The 25550-nt window shown below is 42.0% G+C and overlaps 4 non-coding genes across 4 annotated transcripts; all 4 read left to right on the top strand.

Moving 5' to 3' along the window:
- The first annotated feature begins 3704 nt into the window (after positions 1–3704).
- Positions 3705–3776, top strand: TRNAQ-UUG (transfer RNA glutamine (anticodon UUG)). Its single transcript has one exon. It is a non-coding gene; the product is annotated as a tRNA-Gln (tRNA).
- Positions 3777–6787: 3011 nt separating this feature from the next.
- Positions 6788–6859, top strand: TRNAQ-UUG (transfer RNA glutamine (anticodon UUG)). The gene has a single exon. It is a non-coding gene; the product is annotated as a tRNA-Gln (tRNA).
- A 4745-nt stretch (positions 6860–11604) lies between these two features.
- On the top strand, positions 11605–11676 carry TRNAQ-UUG (transfer RNA glutamine (anticodon UUG)). The gene has a single exon. It is a non-coding gene; the product is annotated as a tRNA-Gln (tRNA).
- A 2986-nt stretch (positions 11677–14662) lies between these two features.
- On the top strand, positions 14663–14734 carry TRNAQ-UUG (transfer RNA glutamine (anticodon UUG)). Its single transcript has one exon. It is a non-coding gene; the product is annotated as a tRNA-Gln (tRNA).
- The last annotated feature ends 10816 nt before the right edge of the window (positions 14735–25550 follow it).

The following is a 25550-nucleotide window of genomic DNA, read 5'->3' as shown; positions in this document are numbered from 1 at the left end:
GTAGATGCAGATAAAAATTATTTTTAATTTGCAACCTGATGGAGGTCAGTATAGATGGACTAATAGAGAAAGTCCGACACACTACTAGAAGGCCAAATAATTTTTCAGAGCTAGATGCAGAAAAAAATTATATTCAGTTTGCAACCTGATGGAGGTCAGTATAGATGGATTAATAGAACAAGACCCACACACAGCTAGAAGCCCAATATTTTTTTCAGAGGTAGATGCAGAAAAAAATATATTCAGTTTGCAACCTGATGGAGGTCAGTATAGATGGACTAACAGAGAAAGTCCCACACACTACTAGAAGGCCAAATATTTTTTCAGAGGTACTGTAGATGCAGATAAAAATTATTTTTAATTTGCAACCTGATGGAGGTCAGTATAGATGGACTAATAGAGAAAGTCCGACACACTACTAGAAGGCCAAATATTTTTTCAGAGCTAGATGCAGAAAAAAATTATATTCAGTTTGCAACCTGATGGTGGTCAGTATAGATGGATTAATAGAACAAGACCCACACACAGCTAGAAGCCCAATATTTTTTCAGAGGTAGATGCAGAAAAAAATTTATTCAGTTTGCAACCTGATGGAGGTCAGTATAGATGGACTAACAGAGAAAGTCCCACACACTACTAGAAGGCCAAATATTTTTTCAGAGGTACTGTAGATGCAGATAAAAATTATTTTTAATTTGCAACCTGATGGAGGTCAGTATAGATGGACTAATAGAGAAAGTCCGACACACTACTAGAAGGCCAAATATTTTTTCAGAGCTAGATGCAGAAAAAAATTAGATTCAGTTTGCAACCTGATGGAGGTCAGTATAGATGGACTAATAGAATGATGCTATGCCCAAAAGATTTTACTTCACTAGGTGCAGTAAAAAAATTGGTATTCTATACACAGGTGGTATATCTTGCAACACAGATAGGTTACTCCACTGACTAACACACTCTGCAATAGGCCAAAAAGGATTAGCTTTGCTAGATTCAGCCAAATGCTGTGAAAAAAACTTGCACAACACTGGCACAGACCTGCCTGGCAAAAACTGATAGGAACTGATATAACCTAGTCCTGAAAAGGACTCCAATTACAATTAGTCTTTACTCCCACAACCTATCTATTTAAGAGCACAGACCTGCCTGATAAAAGTCGTAGGAAATGCTGTAACCTAGTCCTTAAAAGGACTGCAATCACAACTATTCCCTACTCCCAAGCTATCTGTATATTTGTGCGAAAATTGGCTTGAAATTAACAAGGTATAGCGCACACAGCAACAGCGGTGCCGTCTAACACGCAGCTGCAGCAGTGAGAAAATGGTGGCGACGGGGAAAATGGCTTGGTCTTATAGGGCAAGGACATGTGACATACACTGCCAATGACACATGCCCTTGCTTGTGTGAAAAAAAGCACTTCGCTCCGTGTGTGCGCTGCTGATAGGCTGACAGATTGCACCTCCCCACTGTAAATGCGGGAAAGAGAAAAAAAAATGGAGATCTTCATTGTTCCTGCAGAGATCCATCCCCTGCCCCTCCCCCCACCCCGCTGTACACTCAAACTGCGTATTAACATTAATTTTCATCATTACTGAGAAAAAATCCAGTTATGATTTTGGTGCACGAACAGTTATCGAACATAACCTCGAACAGCCGAATTTTTCTCAAATTGTTCGTGTTCGCCGAACGGCTCGAACACTGCCCAAAACAGCTCGAATTTGAGATTGGCGAACAGTTCGAGTAGAACAACGCTCATCTCTACTCAGTAGATCAATTCCCACCTTCCTTAGTCTATCCCCCACAACTGTGGTCTATGATCTCTGGATCGGATTTGTAGAACCAATCTGACAGCATCTAAAGATCTTATTTTTGTTAGCTGGCCTAGCACGTCATCACATGTGCATCATGCCGCTAATCAAAACAAGCCCCGCAAGTGATGTCAGGTAAGAGGTGCTTGTCAAGCGGCCACAGACCACTGCTGCGGCTGATATACTGGGACATGCGCTTCGATTTGCACCAGCTCTACTTGAATTGACTCTCAGATGGAGCACTTTACCACACATTGAAAAATCTTTAGCGACTTCTGGATGAGCAGCTTTCTAACAGTTTAAGTTTTACAATTATTTTTTCTCTCCCTTTTTTCTGGTAATAGGTCCAGCACTCTAATTGGCAGGCAAATTTCATCAACATTTTAAAACTGTCTAATTGTGATATCGTGGAACTCTAGGCACAGTTGTGAATTGAAAGTGGAGAAGATAATAATTTACCATTGAGTATTAATTGTAGATTTGCACCGCAGCTTTACAGCCTGTTTTCACAATCATGAATGCTTTAACATGCTTTTTTCTCCGGTTTCACTACAACAAATATCAGCCAAGTCAGTTTTCTGTCTAGTTCCATGGTGTAATGGTTAGCACCCTGGACTCTGAATCCAATTTTTTGAGTTTAAATCTTAGTGGAACCTGTAAAATTCTTTCAGCACAAAGGTGTCATCTTTTCCATTCATAACGCTCCCTCCTATGCCCGAGGTTTAACATGGAAAAAGAAAGTCAAAATCTATTTGCCAAATGCCAAAAAACAATTGAATGGTCCAAGGATCCATGGCCAAGGCTATCTATCAAGTAGGCTTTGTCAAAGTTAAAGTTGACTTCATGAAGCAAGACTCATACCTTCTATGTCTCACCAAGCATTCATACTTTATGACTTGTGTCAATATTATCATGATGTTTTTTTCCAGGTGGGTATTTTCTTTTCAGAATCATCTTTTCTCGTGTTTTTCCAGCATTTTTCTACAGCAATTTATTAACATTTTTGGTGGCATTGTTTTGGCCATCTGTTGATTGTGTTTTTGCTTTTTTTTGTTGCTCACAAAACGCTCCAGAAGTCACTCAGGAACCTTCCAGGGTCTTTCTAAGCTTCCTATTGACTTGTATTGTAAGAATGGAGGTCTTCATAGAAAAAACGCATGAAGAATGATTTGCTCACTTTATTTAACCGTTGTACATTTTGGAAACTTGATGCGGTTAAAAAATACTCAAAAGCCTGATTATATGAACCGTTAGTTTTGTTTCTATAGAAATTAATCTTTTCATTCTTTTGAGCATTTTTGGAGCCTTTTTCAAGAGGTTTACGGAGTCAACTCTCTCTGTATTAGATCTGTAGAACCAGCATGACAGCATCTAAAAATCTTACATTGGTTAGTTGGCCTGGCACTTCATCACGCCGCTAATCAAAACAGTCCCCGCAGGTGCCATCAGGTAAGAGGTCCTTGTCCAACGGCCACAGACCACTGTTACGGCTGATATGACACGCGCTTCAATTTGTACCAACTCTACTTGAATTATCTCTCGGATGGAGCCCTTTACCACACAATGAAAAATGTTTAGCGACTTCTGGATGAGCAGCTTTCTAACAGTTCATGTTTTACAATTATTTTTATCTCCCTTTTTCCTGCTTATAAGTCCAGCACTCTAATTAGTAGACAATTTTCATCAACGTTTTAAAACGGTGTAATTGTGATATCGTGGAACTCTAGGCACAGTTGTGGATTGAAAGTGGAGAAGATAATAATTTACCATTGTGTATTAATTGTAGATTTGCACCGCAGCTATAGAGCCTGTTTTCACAAGCATGAATGATTTGATTAACATGCTCTGTTCTCTGGTTTCACCACAACAAATACCAGCCAAGTCAGATATCTGTCTGGTTCCATGGTGTAATGGTTAGCACTCTGGACTTTGAATCCAGTGATCTGAGTTCAAATCTCAGTGGAGCCTGTAAATTTCTTTCAGCACAGAGGTGTAATTTTGTCCTTTCACACCACTCCAGCCTACGTCCAAGGTTTAACATGAAAAAATAAAGTCAAAATCCACTTGCCAAATGCCAAAACACACTAGAATGGTCCAAGGATCCATGGAATCATCACTTTGGATCAATGGAATCATCACTTTGAATCAGCGAGCCCATACTATCTGTCAAAAAGGTTTAGTCAAAGTTAAAACTGATTTCAGGATCAAGACTCATACCTTCTATGTCAGACCAAGCAATCATACTTTATGACTTGTGCCAATATTCTCATGTTGCCTTTTTCCAGGTGGGTAAATCTGATGAGAATTTCAAGCCAAAATGGCTTCTGGAAACGCCGGCATTTTCTTTTCAGAATCATGTTTTCTTGTGTTTTTCCAGCATTTTCTACAGCAATTTATTAACATTTTTGGTGGCATTGTTTTGGCCATCTGTTGAGTGTGTTTTTGTGGATTTTTTTTTGCCCACAAAATGCTCCACAAGTCACTCAGGAACCTTCCAGGGTCTTTCTAAGGTTCCAATTGACTTGTATTGTAACAATGTAGGTCTTCATAGCGAAAAAAACCACCTGAAGAATAATTTGCTCTCTTTATTTAACCGCTTTACATTTTGGAAACTCGATGCAGTTAAAAAATGCTCAAAAGCGTGATTTTCTGAAACGTTAGTTTTGTTTCCATAGAAATATATTCATTCTTTTGAGCAATTTTGGAGTCTTTTTCAAGACATTTTCAGAGCCGACTTACTCTAAATCTGCCTTATGACGTGTGAAAAGGCTTGTACTGGACAAGAATCCGAGGGATGATGACTTTAAATCAGACTTTTAAATCTTCCATTTTCTGGGATGTCTTCTATAAGGATAATCACTGATATTGATCATAGCGCTATAAGAAACAGTGTGTGTGGCTCAAAAAGCCTTGCAAATACCTGAGTAGTTGTGGCTGAGGGGTTAAGGTGATGGATTTGAAATCCATTAGGGTCTCGCTGCATAGGTTTAAATCCTACCTTTTAAATAGTGTTTTGACAATTATCTCAGTAGATCAATTCCCACCTTCCTTAGTCTATCCCCCACAACTGTGGTCTATGATCTCTGGATCGGATTTGTAGAACCAATCTGACAGCATCTAAAGATCTTATTTTTGTTAGCTGGCCTAGCACGTCATCACATGTGCATCATGCCGCTAATCAAAACAAGCCCCGCAAGTGATGTCAGGTAAGAGGTGCTTGTCAAGCGGCCACAGACCACTGCTGCGGCTGATATACTGGGACATGCGCTTCGATTTGCACCAGCTCTACTTGAATTGACTCTCGGATGGAGCTCCTTACCACACATTGAAAAATCTTTAGCGACTTCTGGATGAGCAGCTTTCTAACAGTTTAAGTTTTACAATTATTTTTTCTCTCCCTTTTTTTCTGGTAATAGGTCCAGCACTCTAATTGGCAGGCAAATTTCATCAACATTTTAAAACTGTCTAATTGTGATATCGTGGAACTCTAGGCACAGTTGTGAATTGAAAGTGGAGAAGATAATAATTTACCATTGAGTATTAATTGTAGATTTGCACCACAGCTATAGAGCCTGTTTTCACAATCATGAATGCTTTAACATGCTTTTTTCTACGGTTTCACTACAACAAATACCAGCCAAATCAGTTTTCTGTCTGGTTCCATTGTGTAATGGTTAGCACCCTGGACTTTGAATCCAATTATCTGAGTTTAAATCTTAGTGGAACCTGTAAAATTCTTTCAGCACAAAGGTGTTATCTTTTCCATTCATACCGCTCCCTCCTATGCCCGAGGTTTAACATGGAAAAAGAAAGTCAAAATCTATTTGCCAAATGCCAAAAAACAATTGAATGGTCCAAGGATCCATGGCCAAGGCTATCTATCAAGTAGGCTTTGTCAAAGTTAAAGTTGACTTCATGAAGCAAGACTCATACCTTCTATGTCTCACCAAGCATCCATACTTTATGACTTGTGTCAATATTATCATGATGTTTTTTTCCAGGTGGGTATTTTCTTTTCAGAATCATCTTTTCTCATGTTTTTCCAGCATTTTTCTACAGCAATTTATTAACATTTTTGGTGGCATTGTTTTGGCCATCTGTTGATTGTGTTTTTGCTTTTTTTTGTTGCTCACAAAACGCTCCAGAAGTCACTCAGGAACCTTCCAGGGTCTTTCTAAGCTTCCCATTGACTTGTATTGTAAGAATGGAGGTCTTCGTAGAAAAAACGCATGAAGAATGATTTGCTCACTTTATTTAACCGCTGTACATTTTGGAAACTTGATGCGGTTAAAAAATACTCAAAAGCCTGATTATATGAACCGTTAGTTTTGTTTCTATAGAAATTAATCTTTTCATTCTTTTGAGCATTTTTGGAGCCTTTTTCAAGAGGTTTACAGAGTCAACTCTCTCTGTATTAGATCTGTAGAACCAGCATGACAGCATCTTAAAATCTTACATTGGTTAGTTGGCCTGGCACTTCATCACATGTGCATCACGCTGCTAATCAAAACAGGCCCCGCAGGTGCCATCAGGTAAGAGGTCCTTGTCCAACGGCCACAGACCACTGTTACAGCTGATATGACACGCGCTTCAATTTGTACCAACTCTACTTGAATTATCTCTCGGATGGAGCCCTTTACCACACAATGAAAAATGTTTAGCGACTTCTGGATGAGCAGCTTTCTAACAGTTCATGTTTTACAATTATTTTTATCTCCCTTTTTCCTGCTTATAAGTCCAGCACTCTAATTAGTAGACAATTTTCATCAACGTTTTAAAACGGTGTAATTGTGATATCGTGGAACTCTAGGCACAGTTGTGGATTGAAAGTGGAGAAGATAATAATTTACCATTGTGTATTAATTGTAGATTTGCACCGCAGCTATAGAGCCTGTTTTCACAAGCATGAATGATTTGATTAACATGCTCTGTTCTCTGGTTTCACCACAACAAATACCAGCCAAGTAAGATATCTGTCTGGTTCCATGGTGTAATGGTTAGCACTCTGGACTTTGAATCCAGTGATCTGAGTTCAAATCTCAGTGGAGCCTGTAAATTTCTTTCAGCACAGAGGTGTAATTTTGTCCTTTCACACCACTCCAGCCTACGTCCAAGGTTTAACATGAAAAAATAAAGTGAAAATCCACTTGCCAAATGCCAAAAAACACTAGAATGGTCCAAGGATCCATGGAATCACCACTTTGGATCAATGGAATCATCACTTTGAATCAGCGAGCCAATGCTATCTGTCAAAAAGGTTTAGTCAAAGTTAAAACTGATTTCAGGATCAAGACTCATACCTTCTATGTCAGACCAAGCAATCATACTTTATGACTTGTGCCAATATTCTCATGTTGCCTTTTTCCAGGTGGGTAAATCTGATGAGAATTTCAAGCCAAAATGGCTTCTGGAAACGCCGGCATTTTCTTTTCAGAATCATGTTTTCTTGTGTTTTTCCAGCATTTTCTACAGCAATTTATTAACATTTTTGGTGGCATTGTTTTGGCCATCTGTTGAGTGTGTTTTTGTGGATTTTTTGTTGCCCACAAAATGCTCCACAAGTCACTCAGGAACCTTCCAGGGTCTTTCTAAGGTTCCAATTGACTTGTATTGTAACAATGGAGGTCTTCATAGCGAAAAAAAACACCTGAAGAATAATTTGCTCTCTTTATTTAACCGCTTTACATTTTGGAAACTTGATGCAGTTAAAAAATGCTCAAAAGCGTGATTTTATGAAACGTTAGTTTTGTTTCCATAGAAATATATTCATTCTTTTGAGCAATTTTGAAGTCTTTTTCAAGACATTTTCAGAGCCGACTTACTCTAAATCTGCCTTATGACGTGTGAAAAGGCTTGTACTGGACAAGAATCCGAGGGATGATGACTTTAAATCAGACTTTTAAATCTTCCATTTTCTGGGATGTCTTCTATAAGGATAATCACTGATATTGATCATAGCGCTATAAGAAACAGTGTGTGTGGCACAAAAAGCCTTGCAAATAACTGAGTAGTTGTGGCTGAGGGGTTAAGGTGATGGATTTGAAATCCATTAGGGTCTCGCTGCATAGGTTTAAATCCTACCTTTTAAATAGTGTTTTGACAATTATCTCAGTAGATCAATTCCCACCTTCCTTAGTCTATCCCCCACAACTGAGGTCTATGATCTCTGGATCGGATTTGTAGAACCAATCTGACACATCTAAAGATCTTATTTTTGTTAGCTGGCTTAGCACGTCATCACATGTGCATCATGCCGCTAATCAAAACAAGCCCCGCAAGTGATGTCAGGTAAGAGGTGCTTGTCAAGCGGCCACAGACCACTGCTGCGGCTGATATACTGGGACATGCTCTTCGATTTGCACCAGCTCTACTTGAATTGACTCTCAGATGGAGCCCTTTACCACACATTGAAAAATATTTAGCGACTTCTGGATGAGCAGCTTTCTAACAGTTTAAGTTTTACAATTATTTTTTCTCTCCCTTTTTTCTGGTAATAGGTCCAGCACTCTAATTGGCAGGCAAATTTCATCAACATTTTAAAACTGTCTAATTGTGATATCGTGGAACTCTAGGCACAGTTGTGAATTGAAAGTGGAGAAGATAATAATTTACCATTGAGTATTAATTGTAGATTTGCACCGCAGCTTTACAGCCTGTTTTCACAATCATGAATGCTTTAACATGCTTTTTTCTCCGGTTTTACTACAACAAATACCAGCCAAGTCAGTTTTCTGTCTGGTTCCATGGTGTAATGGTTAGCACCCTGGACTTTGAATCCAATTATCTGAGTTTAAATCTTAGTGGAACCTGTAAATTTCTTTCAGCACAGAGGTGTAGTTTTGTCCTTTCACACCACTCCAGCCTACGTCCAAGGTTTAACATGAAAAAATAAAGTCAAAATCCACTTGCCAAATGCCAAAAAACACTAGAATGGTCCAAGGATCCATGGAATCATCACTTTGAATCAGCGAGCCAATGCTATCTGTCAAAAAGGTTTAGTCAAAGTTAAAACTGATTTCAGGATCAAGACTCATACCTTCTATGTCAGACCAAGCAATCATACTTTATGACTTGTGCCAATATTCTCATGTTGCCTTTTTCCAGGTGGGTAAATCTGATGAGAATTTCAAGCCAAAATGGCTTCTGGAAACGCCGGCATTTTCTTTTCAGAATCATGTTTTCTTGTGTTTTTCCAGCATTTTCTACAGCAATTTATTAACATTTTTGGTGGCATTGTTTTGGCCATCTGTTGAGTGTGGTTTTGTGGATTTTTTGTTGCCCACAAAATGCTCCACAAGTCACTCAGGAACCTTCCAGGGTCTTTCTAAGGTTCCAATTGACTTGTATTGTAACAATGGAGGTCTTCATAGCGAAAAAAACCACCTGAAGAATAATTTGCTCTCTTTATTTAACCGCTTTACATTTTGGAAACTTGATGCAGTTAAAAAATGCTCAAAAGCGTGATTTTCTGAAACGTTAGTTTTGTTTCCATAGAAATATATTCATTCTTTTGAGCAATTTTGGAGTCTTTTTCAAGACATTTTCAGAGCCGACTTACTCTAAATCTGCCTTATGACGTGTGAAAAGGCTTGTACTGGACAAGAATCCGAGGGATGATGACTTTAAATCAGACTTTTAAATCTTCCATTTTCTGGGATGTCTTCTATAAGGATAATCACTGATATTGATCATAGCGCTATAAGAAACAGTGTGTGTGGCTCAAAAAGCCTTGCAAATAACTGAGTAGTTGTGGCTGAGGGGTTAAGGTGATGGATTTGAAATCCATTAGGGTCTCGCTGCATAGGTTTAAATCCTATCTTTTAAATAGTGTTTTGACAATTATCTCAGTAGATCAATTCCCACCTTCCTTAGTCTATCCCCCACAACTGAGGTCTATGATCTCTGGATCGGATTTGTAGAACCAATCTGACAGCATCTAAAGATCTTATTTTTGTTAGCTGGCCTAGCACGTCATCACATGTGCATCATGCCGTTAATCAAAACAAGCCCCGCAAGTGATGTCAGGTAAGAGGTGCTTGTCAAGCGGCCACAGACCACTGCTGCGGCTGATATACTGGGACATGCTCTTCGATTTGCACCAGCTCTACTTGAATTGACTTTCAGATGGAGCCCTTTACCACACATTGAAAAATCTTTAGCGACTTCTGGATGAGCAGCTTTCTAACAGTTTAAGTATTACAATTATTTTTTCTCTCCCTTTTTTCTGGTAATAGGTCCAGCACTCTAATTGGCAGGCAAATTTCATCAACATTTTAAAACTGTCTAATTGTGATATCGTGGAACTCTAGGCACACTTGTGAATTGAAAGTGGAGAAGATAATAATTTACCATTGAGTATTAATTGTAGATTTGCACCGCAGCTTTACAGCCTGTTTTCACAATCATGAATGCTTTAACATGCTTTTTTCTCCGGTTTCACTACAACAAATACCAGCCAAGTCAGTTTTCTGTCTGGTTCCATGGTGTAATGGTTAGCACCCTGGACTTTGAATCCAATTATCTGAGCTTAAATCTTAGTGGAACCTGTAAAATTCTTTCAGCACAAAGGTGTCATCTTTTCCATTCATACCGCTCCCTCCTATGCCCGAGGTTTAACATGGAAAAAGAAAGTCAAAATCTATTTGCCAAATGCCAAAAAACAATTGAATGGTCCAAGGATCCATGGCCAAGGCTATCTATCAAGTAGGCTTTGTCAAAGTTAAAGTTGACTTCATGAAGCAAGACTCATACCTTCTATGTCTCACCAAGCATCCATACTTTATGACTTGTGTCAATATTATTATGATGTTTTTTTCCAGGTGGGTATTTTCTTTTCAGAATCATCTTTTCTCGTGTTTTTCCAGCATTTTTCTACAGCAATTTATTAACATTTTGGTGGCATTGTTTTGGCCATCTGTTGATTGTGTTTTTGCTTTTTTTTGTTGCTCACAAAACGCTCCAGAAGTCACTCAGGAACCTTCCAGGGTCTTTCTAAGCTTCCCATTGACTTGTATTGTAAGAATGGAGGTCTTCGTAGAAAAAACGCATGAAGAATGATTTGCTCACTTTATTTAACCGCTGTACATTTTGGAAACTTGATGCGGTTAAAAAATACTCAAAAGCCTGATTATATGAACCGTTAGTTTTGTTTCTATAGAAATTAATCTTTTCATTCTTTTGAGCATTTTTGGAGCCTTTTTCAAGAGGTTTACGGAGTCAACTCTCTCTGTATTAGATGTGTAGAACCAACATGACAGCATCTAAAAATCTTACATTGGTTAGTTGGCCTGGCACTTCATCACATGTGCATCACACCGCTAATCAAAACAGGCCCCGCAGGTGCCATCAGGTAAGAGGTCCTTGTCCAACGGCCACAGACCACTGTTACGGCTGATATGACACAAGATTCAATTTGTACCAACTATACTTGAATTATCTCTCGGATGGAGCCCTTTACCACACAATGAAAAATGTTTAGCGACTTCTGGATGAGCAGCTTTCTAACAGTTCAGGTTTTACAATTATTTTTATCTCCCTTTTTCCTGCTTATAAGTCCAGCACTCTAATTAGTAGACAATTTTCATCAACGTTTTAAAACGGTGTAATTGTGATATCGTGGAACTCTAGGCACAGTTGTGGATTGAAAGTGGAGAAGATAATAATTTACCATTGTGTATTAATTGTAGATTTGCACCGCAGCTATAGAGCCTGTTTTCACAAGCATGAATGATTTGATTAACATGCTCTGTTCTCTGGTTTCACCACAACAAATACCAGCAAAGTAAGATATCTGTCTGGTTCCATGGTGTAATGGTTAGCACTCTGGACTTTGAATCCAGTGATCTGAGTTCAAATCTCAGTGAAGCCTGTAAATTTCTTTCAGCACAGAGGTGTAATTTTGTCCTTTCACACCACTGCAGCCTACGTCCAAGGTTTAACATGAAAAAATAAAGTCAAAATCCACTTGCCAAATGCCAAAAAACACTAGAATGGTCCAAGGATCCATGGAATCATCACTTTGAATCAGCGAGCCAATGCTATCTGTCAAAAAGGTTTAGTCAAAGTTAAAACTGATTTCAGGATCAAGACTCATACCTTCTATGTCAGACCAAGCAATCATACTTTATGACTTGTGCCAATATTCTCATGTTGCCTTTTTCCAGGTGGGTAAATCTGATGAGAATTTCAAGCCAAAATGGCTTCTGGAAACGCCGGCATTTTCTTTTCAGAATCATGTTTTCTTGTGTTTTTCCAGCATTTTCTACAGCAATTTATTAACATTTTTGGTGGCATTGTTTTGGCCATCTGTTGAGTGTGTTTTTGTGGATTTTTTGTTGCCCAGAAAATGCTCCACAAGTCACTCAGGAACCTTCCAGGGTCTTTCTAAGGTTCCAATTGACTTGTATTGTAACAATGGAGGTCTTCATAGCGAAAAAAAACACCTGAAGAATAATTTGCTCTCTTTATTTAACCGCTTTACATTTTGGAAACTTGATGCAGTTAAAAAATGCTCAAAAGCGTGATTTTATGAAACGTTAGTTTTGTTTCCATAGAAATATATTCATTCTTTTGAGCAATTTTGAAGTCTTTTTCAAGACATTTTCAGAGCCGACTTACTCTAAATCTGCCTTATGACGTGTGAAAAGGCTTGTACTGGACAAGAATACGAGGGATGATGACTTTAAATCAGACTTTTAAATCTTCCATTTTCTGGGATGTCTTCTATAAGGATAATCACTGATATTGATCATAGCGCTATAAGAAACAGTGTGTGTGGCTCAAAAAGCCTTGCAAATAACTGAGTAGTTGTGGCTGAGGGGTTAAGGTGATGGATTTGAAATCCATTAGGGTCTCGCTGCATAGGTTTAAATCCTACCTTTTAAATAGTGTTTTGACAATTATCTCAGTAGATCAATTCCCACCTTCCTTAGTCTATCCCCCACAACTGAGGTCTATGATCTCTGGATCGGATTTGTAGAACCAATCTGACACATCTAAAGATCTTATTTTTGTTAGCTGGCCTAGCACGTCATCACATGTGCATCATGCCGCTAATCAAAACAAGCCCCGCAAGTGATGTCAGGTAAGAGGTGCTTGTCAAGCGGCCACAGACCACTGCTGCGGCTGATATACTGGGACATGCTCTTCGATTTGCACCAGCTCTACTTGAATTGACTCTCAGATGGAGCCCTTTACCACACATTGAAAAATCTTTAGCGACTTCTGGATGAGCAGCTTTCTAACAGTTTAAGTTTTACAATTATTTTTTCTCTCCCTTTTTTCTGGTAATAGGTCCAGCACTCTAATTGGCAGGCAAATTTCATCAACATTTTAAAACTGTCTAATTGTGATATCGTGGAACTCTAGGCACAGTTGTGAATTGAAAGTGGAGAAGATAATAATTTACCATTGAGTATTAATTGTAGATTTGCACCGCAGCTTTACAGCCTGTTTTCACAATCATGAATGCTTTAACATGCTTTTTTCTCCGGTTTCACTACAACAAATACCAGCCAAGTCAGTTTTCTGTCTGGTTCCATGGTGTAATGGTTAGCACCCTGGACTTTGAATCCAATTATCTGAGTTTAAATCTTAGTGGAACCTGTAAAATTCTTTCAGCACAAAGGTGTCATCTTTTCCATTCATACCGCTCCCTCCTATGCCCGAGGTTTAACATGGAAAAAGAAAGTCAAAATCTATTTGCCAAATGCCAAAAAACAATTGAATGGTCCAAGGATCCATGGCCAAGGCTATCTATCAAGTAGGCTTTGTCAAAGTTAAAGTTGACTTCATGAAGCAAGACTCATACCTTCTATGTCTCACCAAGCATCCATACTTTATGACTTGTGTCAATATTATTATGATGTTTTTTTCCAGGTGGGTATTTTCTTTTCAGAATCATCTTTTCTCGTGTTTTTCCAGCATTTTTCTACAGCAATTTATTAACATTTTGGTGTCATTGTTTTGGCCATCTGTTGATTGTGTTTTTGCTTTTTTTTGTTGCTCACAAAACGCTCCAGAAGTCACTCAGGAACCTTCCAGGGTCTTTCTAAGCTTCCCATTGACTTGTATTGTAAGAATGGAGGTCTTCGTAGAAAAAACGCATGAAGAATGATTTGCTCACTTTATTTAACCGCTGTACATTTTGGAAACTTGATGCGGTTAAAAAATACTCAAAAGCCTGATTATATGAACCGTTAGTTTTGTTTCTATAGAAATTAATCTTTTCATTCTTTTGAGCATTTTTGGAGCCTTTTTCAAGAGGTTTACAGAGTCAACTCTCTCTGTATTAGATCTGTAGAACCAACATGACAGCATCTAAAAATCTTACATTGGTTAGTTGGCCTGGCACTTCATCACATGTGCATCACACCGCTAATCAAAACAGGCCCCGCAGGTGCCATCAGGTAAGAGGTCCTTGTCCAACGGCCACAGACCACTGTTACGGCTGATATGACACGCGCTTCAATTTGTACCAACTCTACTTGAATTATCTCTCGGATGGAGCCCTTTACCACACAATGAAAAATGTTTAGCGACTTCTGGATGAGCAGCTTTCTAACAGTTCAGGTTTTACAATTATTTTTATCTCCCTTTTTCCTGCTTATAAGTCCAGCACTCTAATTAGTAGACAATTTTCATCAACGTTTTAAAACGGTGTAATTGTGATATCGTGGAACTCTAGGCACAGTTGTGGATTGAAAGTGGAGAAGATAATAATTTACCATTGTGTATTAATTGTAGATTTGCACCGCAGCTATAGAGCCTGTTTTCACAAGCATGAATGATTTGATTAACATGCTCTGTTCTCTGGTTTCACCACAACAAATACCAGCCAAGTAAGATATCTGTCTGGTTCCATGGTGTAATGGTTAGCACTCTGGACTTTGAATCCAGTGATCTGAGTTCAAATCTCAGTGGAGCCTGTAAATTTCTTTCAGCACAGAGGTGTAATTTTGTCCTTTCACACCACTCCAGCCTACGTCCAAGGTTTAACATGAAAAAATAAAGTCAAAATCCACTTGCCAAATGCCAAAAAACACTAGAATGGTCCAAGGATCCATGGAATCATCACTTTGAATCAGCGAGCCAATGCTATCTGTCAAAAAGGTTTAGTCAAAGTTAAAACTGATTTCAGGATCAAGACTCATACCTTCTATGTCAGACCAAGCAATCATACTTTATGACTTGTGCCAATATTCTCATGTTGCCTTTTTCCAGGTGGGTAAATCTGATGAGAATTTCAAGCCAAAATGGCTTCTGGAAACGCCGGCATTTTCTTTTCAGAATCATGTTTTCTTGTGTTTTTCCAGCATTTTCTACAGCAATTTATTAACATTTTTGGTGGCATTGTTTTGGCCATCTGTTGAGTGTGTTTTTGTGGATTTTTTGTTGCCCACAAAATGCTCCACAAGTCACTCAGGAACCTTCCAGGGTCTTTCTAAGGTTCCCATTGACTTGTATTGTAACAATGGAGGTCTTCATAGCGAAAAAAAACACCTGAAGAATAATTTGCTCTCTTTATTTAACCGCTTTACATTTTGGAAACTTGATGCAGTTAAAAAATGCTCAAAAGCGTGATTTTCTGAAACGTTAGTTTTGTTTCCATAGAAATATATTCATTCTTTTGAGCAATTTTGGAGTCTTTTTCAAGACATTTCCAGAGCCGACTTACTCTAAATCTGCCTTATGACGTGTGAAAAGGCTTGTACTGGACAAGAATCCGAGGGATGATGACTTTAAATCAGACTTTTAAATCTTCCATTTTCTGGGATGTCTTCTATAAGGATAATCACTGATATTGATCATAGCGCTATAAGAAACAGTGTGTGTGGCTCAAAAAGCCTTGCAAATAACTGAGTAGTTGTGGCTGAGGGGTTAAGGTGATGGATTTGAAATCCATTAGGGTCTCGCTGCATAGGTTTAAATCCTACCTTTTAAATAGTGTTTTGACAATTATCTCAGTAGTAGTGTTGAGCCACCCCCGTAGTGTTCGAGTTCGGTTCGGTTCGTCGAACACCCGTGTGTTCGTCGAACACCGTTAAAACCAATGGCAGGCAAACAAAAACACATAGAAACACATAGAAAACACCTTCAAAGGTGTCCAAAAGCTGACAAACTGCTCAGAAGACATAACTAACACATGGAAAAGTGACAAGTACATATAGTCATGCGAAAATAAAAGAGGTGGAGGAGTAAAAGGAGGGGGAGACACAGATATAGGCATGTCATGCCCTTCTAAAATCCAAAAAGTGAGAAGCCGACACGGCCAATCCGCTCCTGCCCGTGCCACCTCCGTGTCGCCGCGTTTGTGCCAGAGCCGCGGTGAACCCTGACGGCCAGCCCCCCTCTCCCAATACTGGTGCCTGTCCGCTGGTGGGTCGAGCGAGCCCCCCTGTGGTGGAGGCAGCTCTAAGCTTTTTAATTTAAATTGTCTCTCTAATTTGAATGAATACACTTTAAATCCATTTACAAGGATCTATTGGAGGGCAAGTCTCATGCCAGCAGCCGCGTAATTCCAGCTCCAGTAGCGTCCACTAAAGCTGCTGCAGTTAAAAAGCTTTTATAAGGATCGAGCTCGGCTGTCCACCGCAAGGCATCCTACTGCCAGTCCCAGCCCCTATGCCTTGGGGTGCCTCCTGATGCTCTTCACTAAGTATCCCATGGTCCCGAAGCATTTCCTTTGAAAAAATTAAGTGTCTAAACTACAGGTGGTGTAGCTTGCTTAACAGCCGGGATAATCCGCTGACTAGCAGACACTGCTACTAGGCACAAAGTATTTCCTGGGCTAGATGCAGTTAAAAATTTGTAATTAGATACTCTCGTTGGATGCTGAGAAAGCATTCCATAGAGTCTCCTGGCACGCCATATATGATTCTCTTAAAAAGCTTGGGGTAGGGGTCTAGGGGACCCTTTTATAGCCAAAATCACGGCCCTGTATCGCAATACGTCACCTAGGCTGAAGATAAATGGAACTGTAGCACCCTGAGGGCTCGGTTGCTACAGACGTATTGCACCTCACCCAGAGGTGTGATATCTCACTCTCAGGTAAGGATGGAGTGTGGATCAGGACCCGACACCTGCATGCATTACACCACATTGCCGTGGGGCAGGGCGACCAATATGCCCCTGAGATGGGCACGACAGTCCCTGTCCCTGGCTGGAGTGCGGGGAGGGAACACTGAGGAAGGGGAACCCTGTAGTGCAGGAGCAGGGAGGAAGCAGTTCCTGGGTGCATTGAGAAGGGAGTATAAAAGGTGGGCACCATCTTAGTTCAGTGCAGAGAAGTCTGAGCAGAAGTGGCAGGGAGCAGGGGCTCTGCATGAGCTCTGCTCCGGAGGCGGGCCTAGTAACAGAGGCCCAGGCCTGGAAGAGGGAGAAGGAAGGAAGAGGAGCGGAGAAGGCTCCAGGAACGAGGAATGAAGGGATCCCAGGGGTGCGGACGGGCGAGTCGCCACCGCACGCCCGAATCCACCTGCGTGGAGGGGTCAGGCCAAAGGGGGAGACCGGTCCCCGAACTAGTGGAGGCAGGAAACGACCCTCAGCTAGAAACCGGAGGCTCTGACATTTTATGTGGCGCAGCCCCTCGCTACACCCGCTAGGAAGGCACCACATAGGGTCAGGGAAACTGGCGCCAAGTTTACCAAGAGGAGGCCCGAGGCAGCCGGACAGAAGTGTTGGTAAGAAAGGCCAGACAAAGGACACACAAAGGGGGTCCTGTGAAGTGCTCCAAAGTTATCTGGGAGTTGTCTGAGCCCCTCACCTGGTGAGCACAGTACGACGTGGGCAGCCGTTACCTGCAGACGTGGTCTGGATAATAAGAACTGTGAGTAAAGGCCCTGGACTGCATCACTGACTCCGTGTCATTACTGCTGCTGCCCTGCACCATCACCCCCATCCTCCGCATACACTGCCCTGAGGCTATACTCCTCCCGTGGGGAGTTATGCTACGCTCTGCTGCACCCACAACACCAGCCTCAGCGGTCTGCCCTGTAGCGGCGGTTCACTCTGACCGCAATCCACGGGTGGCGTAGTCGGACATTTAAACATCAAAACCACATAAATAGTTCCGCCACTGGTTTGACCGCCCGGAGCCACGGAACCGGGTCGCCGCCACGAAGATTACAACCACCAGCATCCACCAAAAAGGGTCCGGCTCCGGGTGTCCCAAGGCCCAGGTGGTGCGTCAGAACATTTTCATCACCTTTCACAATCACCAATGGGACAAGGCAGGGATGTCCTCTGTCCCCTCTCTTATACATCCTAGTGACGGAGCACCTGCTCTCATCAATTCGCCATAACCCCAATATTAGGTGGATTGAGGTGGGAGGCACCAAGTACAAGTGCTCTCTATTTGCTGATGATGTCCTAGTATATATCACTCAATCACATATATCCATCCCTGCTGTTATGGCTGAAATAGATCACTTTGTTACATGGTAAAATTTTAAAATCAATGCAGCGAAGTCTGAGGCCCTCGATGTCTCCCTCCCCAAATCCATATAGGATTCCATCCAGTCCAACTTTCCCTTTGCCTGGCCCTCACAGGGTATCAAATACTTAGGAATTCCTATTCATAGAGACCTCTCCCATCTATGTTATCTTAATTTTGGGCCCTTTATTGAACAATTCCATACAGACCACGGTTGGCAAGTTAGAACTGTAAGATTCACTACGTGAACCACTGGTGTTTTGTGGAAAAGCACAAGTACACTGCGTTCCAAATTATTATGCAAAAAGTGTTTAGGAGTGATAAGGGAAGAATTTGTTTGTTTGTCAGTTAAACTCATTGATGGTGATGTGTGTCAGGGCTCTTTATATCACTGTAAGCAATTGCAGACACCTGTGCTAATTAGTTTGGCAGGTGTGTCCAATGAAAGGCAAGACTACTTAAGAAGGCTCTCTCACATTATTAAGCAGCCTACATTTTCTGCCAAAATGGGAAAGAAAAAGGATGTGTCGGCTGCTGAGAAGCAACAAATTGTGGTGTGTTTAGGTCAAGGCATGACTACAATCAACATTGTGCGATGATCAGGATGAAGTGTCTTGGCAATCAAGAAGTATGTAGCTGATTCACAGTACACACGTGTGCGTGCTGATAAGGGCAAATTGAGGACTCTTTCCTACAGGCAATTACGTCAGGTTGAAAGAGCAGCGGCAAAAAAGCCTTGTCATAGCAGCAGACAAGTTTTTGAAGCTGCTTGTGCCTCCAACGTCCCCCGAACAACAAGATGCAGGGTCCTTTAGAGGTTTGCAGCTGTGCATACGCCATCCTGTCGACCTCCTCTATCCACTTCACACAAGCAGAAACGGCTCCAGTGGGCCAAACATTACATGAAGACTGATTTCAAAACTGTTTTGTTCACGGATGAGTGCCGTGCAGCGCTCGATGGTCCAGATGGATGGAGTGGAGGATGGCTGGTTGATGGACACCCCACGCAAACACGGCTACAGCGCCAACAAGGAGGAGGTGGAGTAATGTTTTGGGCTGGAATCATGGGGAGAGAGATTGTCGGCCCCTTTAGGATCCCTGAAGGCGCTAAAGATGAACTCCATAATGTATGTGGATTTTCTCAAACAGCACTTCCTGCCATGGTTCAAGAAGAAGAACCGTGTATTTCACAGCAAGATCATTTTTCTGCATGATAATGCACCATCTCATGCTGCACATAAAACATCTGCATCTCTGGCTGATATGGGCATAAAAGGGGACAAACTTATGGTGTGACCCCCATGCTCCCCTGACCTCTACCCCATTCAGAACCTTTGGAGCATCATTAAAAGGAGTGTCTATGATGGCGGGAGGCAGTTCACATCTAAGCAACAGCTCTGGGAGGGTATTCTGTCCTCATGCAAAACAATTGAAGCAGAAACCATCCAAAACCTGACAAATTCAATGGACGAGAGAGTTCAGAAGCTCCTTTCGAACAAGGGGTCCTATGTGAAAATGTAACATCACCTAGAATAAAGTTTTGAGTTGAAAACTGTTTGATTTCAGTTTCTAACAACCTGCTAATGCTTATAATTTCAAAAATGACCATTTTTTTGGTCTTTATTAAAATGAAAAGGTTGATCGAAAAGTTTGGGGGATCTAAGAGTGTGGCAACCCAGTAGTCATGATTACTTCGAATTCTGACAATATGAGGGTCATGCTGCAGGTAGTGCAGCAAGAAGGCACTTATGTGTCTTGCGCATCTCGGAGCCCCAAAATTATTTTCCGGTCTAGATGCAGCTAAAAATTATTTTTAATTTTAAATCTGGTGGAGCTTATTATAGATGGCCTAATAGGATCAGTGCTGCACACTGCTACAAAGCCCAAATTATTTTCCAGTCAAGATACAGATAAACATGATTAGTAATTTGAAAGCTTAAAACGGTTGGTAGGGTGATTTTAACCAATCATCAAGCTTTTACTCTCCCCAGGATGACACAGGGGTAGAAAAGTCGTTTCGGATCCATGATTTTTTCATCTTTATGAACGTGAGTCTGTCTACATTATCAGTGGAGAGCCGCGTGCGCTTATCTGTCAGCACACCACCAGCAGCGCTGAACACACGTTCAGACAGAACGCTGGCTGCGGGGCATGACAAGATCTCCAAGGCGTAAGTGGCTAGCTCCGGCCATTTATCCAGATTGGAAGCCCAAAAAGAGCAAGGGTCCAGTGACACAGTCGTGGCTTCAATGTTTACTTGGAGATACTCCTGTACCATCGTCTCTAGGCGTTGACTATGTGTCAGACTTCTTGTCTCCTGTGGCCTTGCAAAGGATGGGCTAAAAAAGTGGTGAAATGATTCCGCAAAATTGATGTTACCAGCAGATACTGTGGTTCTGTTACGGTTTGAGTGCTGAACACTTGACGGTCCCACGGTTGGCAAGTTGGAACTGTGAGATTCACTACGTGCACCACTGGTGTTTTGTGGAAAAGCACATGTAAGATTCTGCAACAGTCTCTGCTGATACTCCTGCATGCGTGCATCCCTTTCTATGGCAGGAATAATTTCTGCAAATTTACTTTTGTACCGGGGATCTAACAGTGTGGCAACCCAGTAGTCAGGATTATTTCTAATTCTCACAATTCGAGGGTCATGTTGCAGGTAGTGCAGCAAGAAGGCACTCATGTGTGTTGCGCATCCAGGAGCACCAAGTCCCTGTTGTGTTGGTGGCGAGGTAACAATCATGCTTCCTTCCTCTGTCCTCTCCCCCCAACCTCGCACAACAGAAATGTGATCAAGGTCTCCCTCATCTGATGAGTCTTCCATCAGTTCGTCCTCCACTTCTTCCTGGGCTCCTGCACCTTCCTCACTAGTTTGGCTGCTACCATGCGCCCTGGTAAAACCATCTCCCCCACCCTCACATGCCTGCCGCCTTGGTGCTGCCGACCGTCTGGACCTTGCAGATGTTAGCCCTTCCGCATACAACTCCTCCTCCTCTACTTCCTCCACCTCCTCTTGTGCCACCACCTGACTCCGAATTCTGTTTAACATGTGCTCCAGCATGTAAATCACCGGAATAGTCATGCTGATAATGGCATCATCAGCACTAAACATCTTCGTCGCCATTTCAAAACTGTGCAGAAGGGTGCATAGGTCCCTGATCTGAGACCACTCCTCCAGCGTGATTTGCCCCACCTCTGGATCTCGTTGGCCCAGGCTATACGTCAGAACGTATTGCACCAGGGCTTGTCGGTGCTGCCACAGTCGCTGCAACATGTGCAGAGTTGAATTCCACCGGATAGGCACATCGCATTTTAGCCGGTGAAGTGGCAGACCCAACGACTTCTGTAGAGATGTAAGTCGCTGAGCTGCGGGATGCGAACGGCGGAAGTGAGCACACAGCGACCGTGCCCTCTGCAGAAGGCCATCTAGTCTGGGATAGTGGGCTAAAAATTGCTGGACAACCAGGTTCAACACGTGAGCCATACAAGGCACGTGTGTGACATTGCCCCGGCGAAGGGCCGCACCCAGGTTTGCAGCATTGTCGCACACGGCCTTCCCTGGTTTCAGGTCCAGTGGAGACAACCATTCATGAAATTGGTTCTCCAGAGCTGACCACAACTCCTCAGCTGTGTGACTCACATTTCCCAGACATTTCAAAGTAAAAACCGCCTGATGACGTTGAGCCCTACTGCCAGCATAGTAAGGAGGTGTGCAGGATCCCTTCTGCGCAGTTAGAAAGCTTGTGGCATGACCAGACAGGCTTTGGGTGCAGGTGGAAGACCGAGAGGAGGTTGAGGAGGCAGAAGCAGTGGAGGAACTTTGACATAAAGAGGATTGACGCACAACTCGTGGGGACGGCAAGACTTGGACAGCAGCCCCTTGTCCTGCTGTCACCATAGTTACCCAGTGCCCAGTCAGCGACATGTAACGCCCCTGTCCATGCCTACTCGTCCACGTGTCTGTGGTGAAATGCACCCTGTCACACACAGAGTTTCTCAAAGAAGCGGTGATGTTGTGTGCGACATGCTGGTGGAGCGCAGGCACACCTTTCTTTGAGAAGTAGTGCCGACTGGGCATCTGGTACTGGGGCACTGCGACGGACATAAGGTCTCGAAAATCCTCTGTGTCCACCAGGCGGAAAGGCAGCATTTCTGTAGCCAAGAGCTTGCAGATGGTGAAATTCAACCTCTTAGCTTTCTCATGGCTAGGAGGAAATGGTCTTTTACTTGTCCACATCTGAGGGACCGAGGGCTGGCTATTGTGCTTAGACGGGGTTGATAAGGGTGTCCCCGGCAAACTGCCGGTCTGTGAGGAAGATGCAGGTGGACATGTTAGGTTGCCTTGATCCAAAGGTGGTGCTATCGATGTCGGACAGCGCTCAACACCAGCTGGTGTTACCACCTCCAAAGAAAATGATGACCTGCCAATCACGCTGGCTGTTGCGGGTAAAGAGGTGGCAGGTCTGCGCCCCAAAACAGGTGTGACTGCTGTCCCCCCAGTCACAGAGGATGAAGAGGCCGCGGATGCACAAGATAGGGCAGACGGTGGTTGGCCCGGCCGGCTAGGCCGCATTGTAGCACACTGAGCTTCCCACTGCAACTTATGCTTCATGTCCATGTGCCGGTTCATGCATGAAGTACTCAAACTATGTATTTTTTGGCCTCTACTTAGCTTTTGCTGACAAATGTTACAGATAACACGAGTTGGGTCATCTTTATCGATCTGAAAAAATGCCCAGGCTATGCAAGGCTTAGCACCCATGCGACCTGAAGAGCCACCACGACTTGTGGTGAGAGGCAGAGTTGTGTTTGAGGATGCAGTTGTTGACGTGCTTCCAGTACTATGTCTCTGTCCAGGAAGGCGCAACCTGACCTCGTCGTCACTAGCATCTTCCTCCACCTCCTCTGCTGACCTCATCTCTTGGCTGACTGTGGGTTGACAGTAAGTGGGATCTCCAACCTCATCATCATCACCCTGTGTGTTATCACACCCGTCGTCCTCAGAGCCAACCTGTTCCTGCCCTGACAAAAAACTAAAGTTGTCGCTCCAATCAGGTATTTGAGTCTTATCATCGTCTTCCTCATTGTCTCCACCAACAGGAGTTACAGTTTGGGAATGAGGGTCTACATTATGGTCAGAACCTTCTGCGTCTGGTCCTGGATCCGACTCATAAAGATTCTGGGCATCAGTGCAGATCATTTCCTCGTCTGGATTCACAGAAGCGCTGGAGTCGACCTCTGATTCCCAGGCTATAGTATGAGTAAACAGCTCTGCAGACTCAACCATCTGTTCTACCTCATACTCAGACGGGCAGCTGGAGATTTGGGAGCTGTGAGGAAGCAAGTGCGATTTGGGTGACACCTTTGAGGACTGGAGTATTTGTGATGTTGAAGTTGATGTGGAGGAGAGCCCACTTAAAGGAGCACTTGATATCCGTTGAAGCACCTGCTGTTTTTGTGCCTCATCTGGAATTTGTAGCGATTGGCGTGGCCATAAGAAAGGGATCTTATCACATTGTCCGCTAAAAGAAGTAGACATTTTAGTTTGGCTGGAAGATGGTCTTTCTTCTGCAGATGTTACTGTTGCTTTAACACCTACCCCACGGACACAACCTTTTTTCCCCTTCCCAACACGCCTATTCCCCTTTCCACCAGCAGCAGGCCTTTTTCCACTCATTTTGGTGGTTAACTAATTCACAACTCTGGAGTTGTTTGCACAAAAAAACAATGGATGGTAACCGAGCAGAGCTGAGTGGCCAAACTGTGGTATTAGGCCAAAACTATTGGCTGGGTTAGATGCAGAAAAAAATTATATTCAATTTGCAACCTGATGGAGGTCAGTATAGATGGACTAATACAACAAGTCCCACACACAGCTAGAAGCCCAATATTTTTTCAGAGGTAGATGCAGAAAAAAATTATATTCAGTTTGCAACCTGATGGAGGTCTGTATAGATGGATTAATAGAACAAGACCCACACACAGCTAGAAGCCCAATATTTTTTCAGAGGTAGATGCAGAAAAAAATATATTCAGTTTGCAACCTGATGGAGGTCAGTATAGATGGACTAATACAACATGTCCCACACACAGCTAGAAGCCCAAATATTTTTTCAGAGGTACTGTAGATGCAGATAAAAATTATTTTTAATTTGCAACCTGATGGAGGTCAGTATAGATGGACTAATAGAGAAAGTCCGACACACTGCTAGAAGGCCAAATATTTTTTCAGAGCTAGATGCAGAAGAAAATTATATTCAGTTTGCAACCTGATGGAGGTCAGTATAGATGGACTAACAGAGAAAGTCCCACACACTGCTAGAAGGCCAAATATTTTTTCAGAGCTAGATGCATACAAAAAATTATTTTGAATTTGCAACCTGATGGAGGTCAGTATAGGTGGACTAATAGAACAAGTCCCACACACTGTTAGAAGGCCAAATATTTTTTCAGAGCTAGATGCAGAAAAAAATTATATTCAGTTTGCAACCTGATGGAGGTCTGTATAGATGGATTAATAGAACAAGACCCACACACAGCTAGAAGCCCAATATTTTTTCAGAGGTAGATGCAGAAAAAAATATATTCAGTTTGCAACCTGATGGAGGTCAGTATAGATGGACTAATACAACAAGTCCCACACACAGCTAGAAGCCCAATATTTTTTTAGAGGTAGATGCAGAAAAAAATATATTCAGTTTGCAACCTGATGGAGGTCAGTATCGATGGACTAATACAACAAGTCCCACACACAGCTAGAAGCCCAAATATTTTTTCAGAGGTACTGTAGATGCAGATAAAAATTATTTTTAATTTGCAACCTGATGGAGGTCAGTATAGATGGACTAATAGAGAAAGTCCGACACACTACTAGAAGGCCAAATAATTTTTCAGAGCTAGATGCAGAAAAAAATTATATTCAGTTTGCAACCTGATGGAGGTCAGTATAGATGGATTAATAGAACAAGACCCACACACAGCTAGAAGCCCAATATTTTTTTCAGAGGTAGATGCAGAAAAAAATATATTCAGTTTGCAACCTGATGGAGGTCAGTATAGATGGACTAACAGAGAAAGTCCCACACACTACTAGAAGGCCAAATATTTTTTCAGAGGTACTGTAGATGCAGATAAAAATTATTTTTAATTTGCAACCTGATGGAGGTCAGTATAGATGGACTAATAGAGAAAGTCCGACACACTACTAGAAGGCCAAATATTTTTTCAGAGCTAGATGCAGAAAAAAATTATATTCAGTTTGCAACCTGATGGTGGTCAGTATAGATGGATTAATAGAACAAGACCCA

The sequence above is a fragment of the Phyllobates terribilis genome, unplaced genomic scaffold (genome assembly GCF_046119375.1).
Source record: "Phyllobates terribilis strain yellow unplaced genomic scaffold, ASM4611937v1 Scaffold_13__5_contigs__length_258822181, whole genome shotgun sequence".
Lineage (NCBI taxonomy): Eukaryota > Metazoa > Chordata > Amphibia > Anura > Dendrobatidae > Phyllobates > Phyllobates terribilis.
The sequence above is the reverse complement of the archived record's forward strand: the minus strand, read 5'-3'. Positions and strand labels throughout refer to the sequence as shown.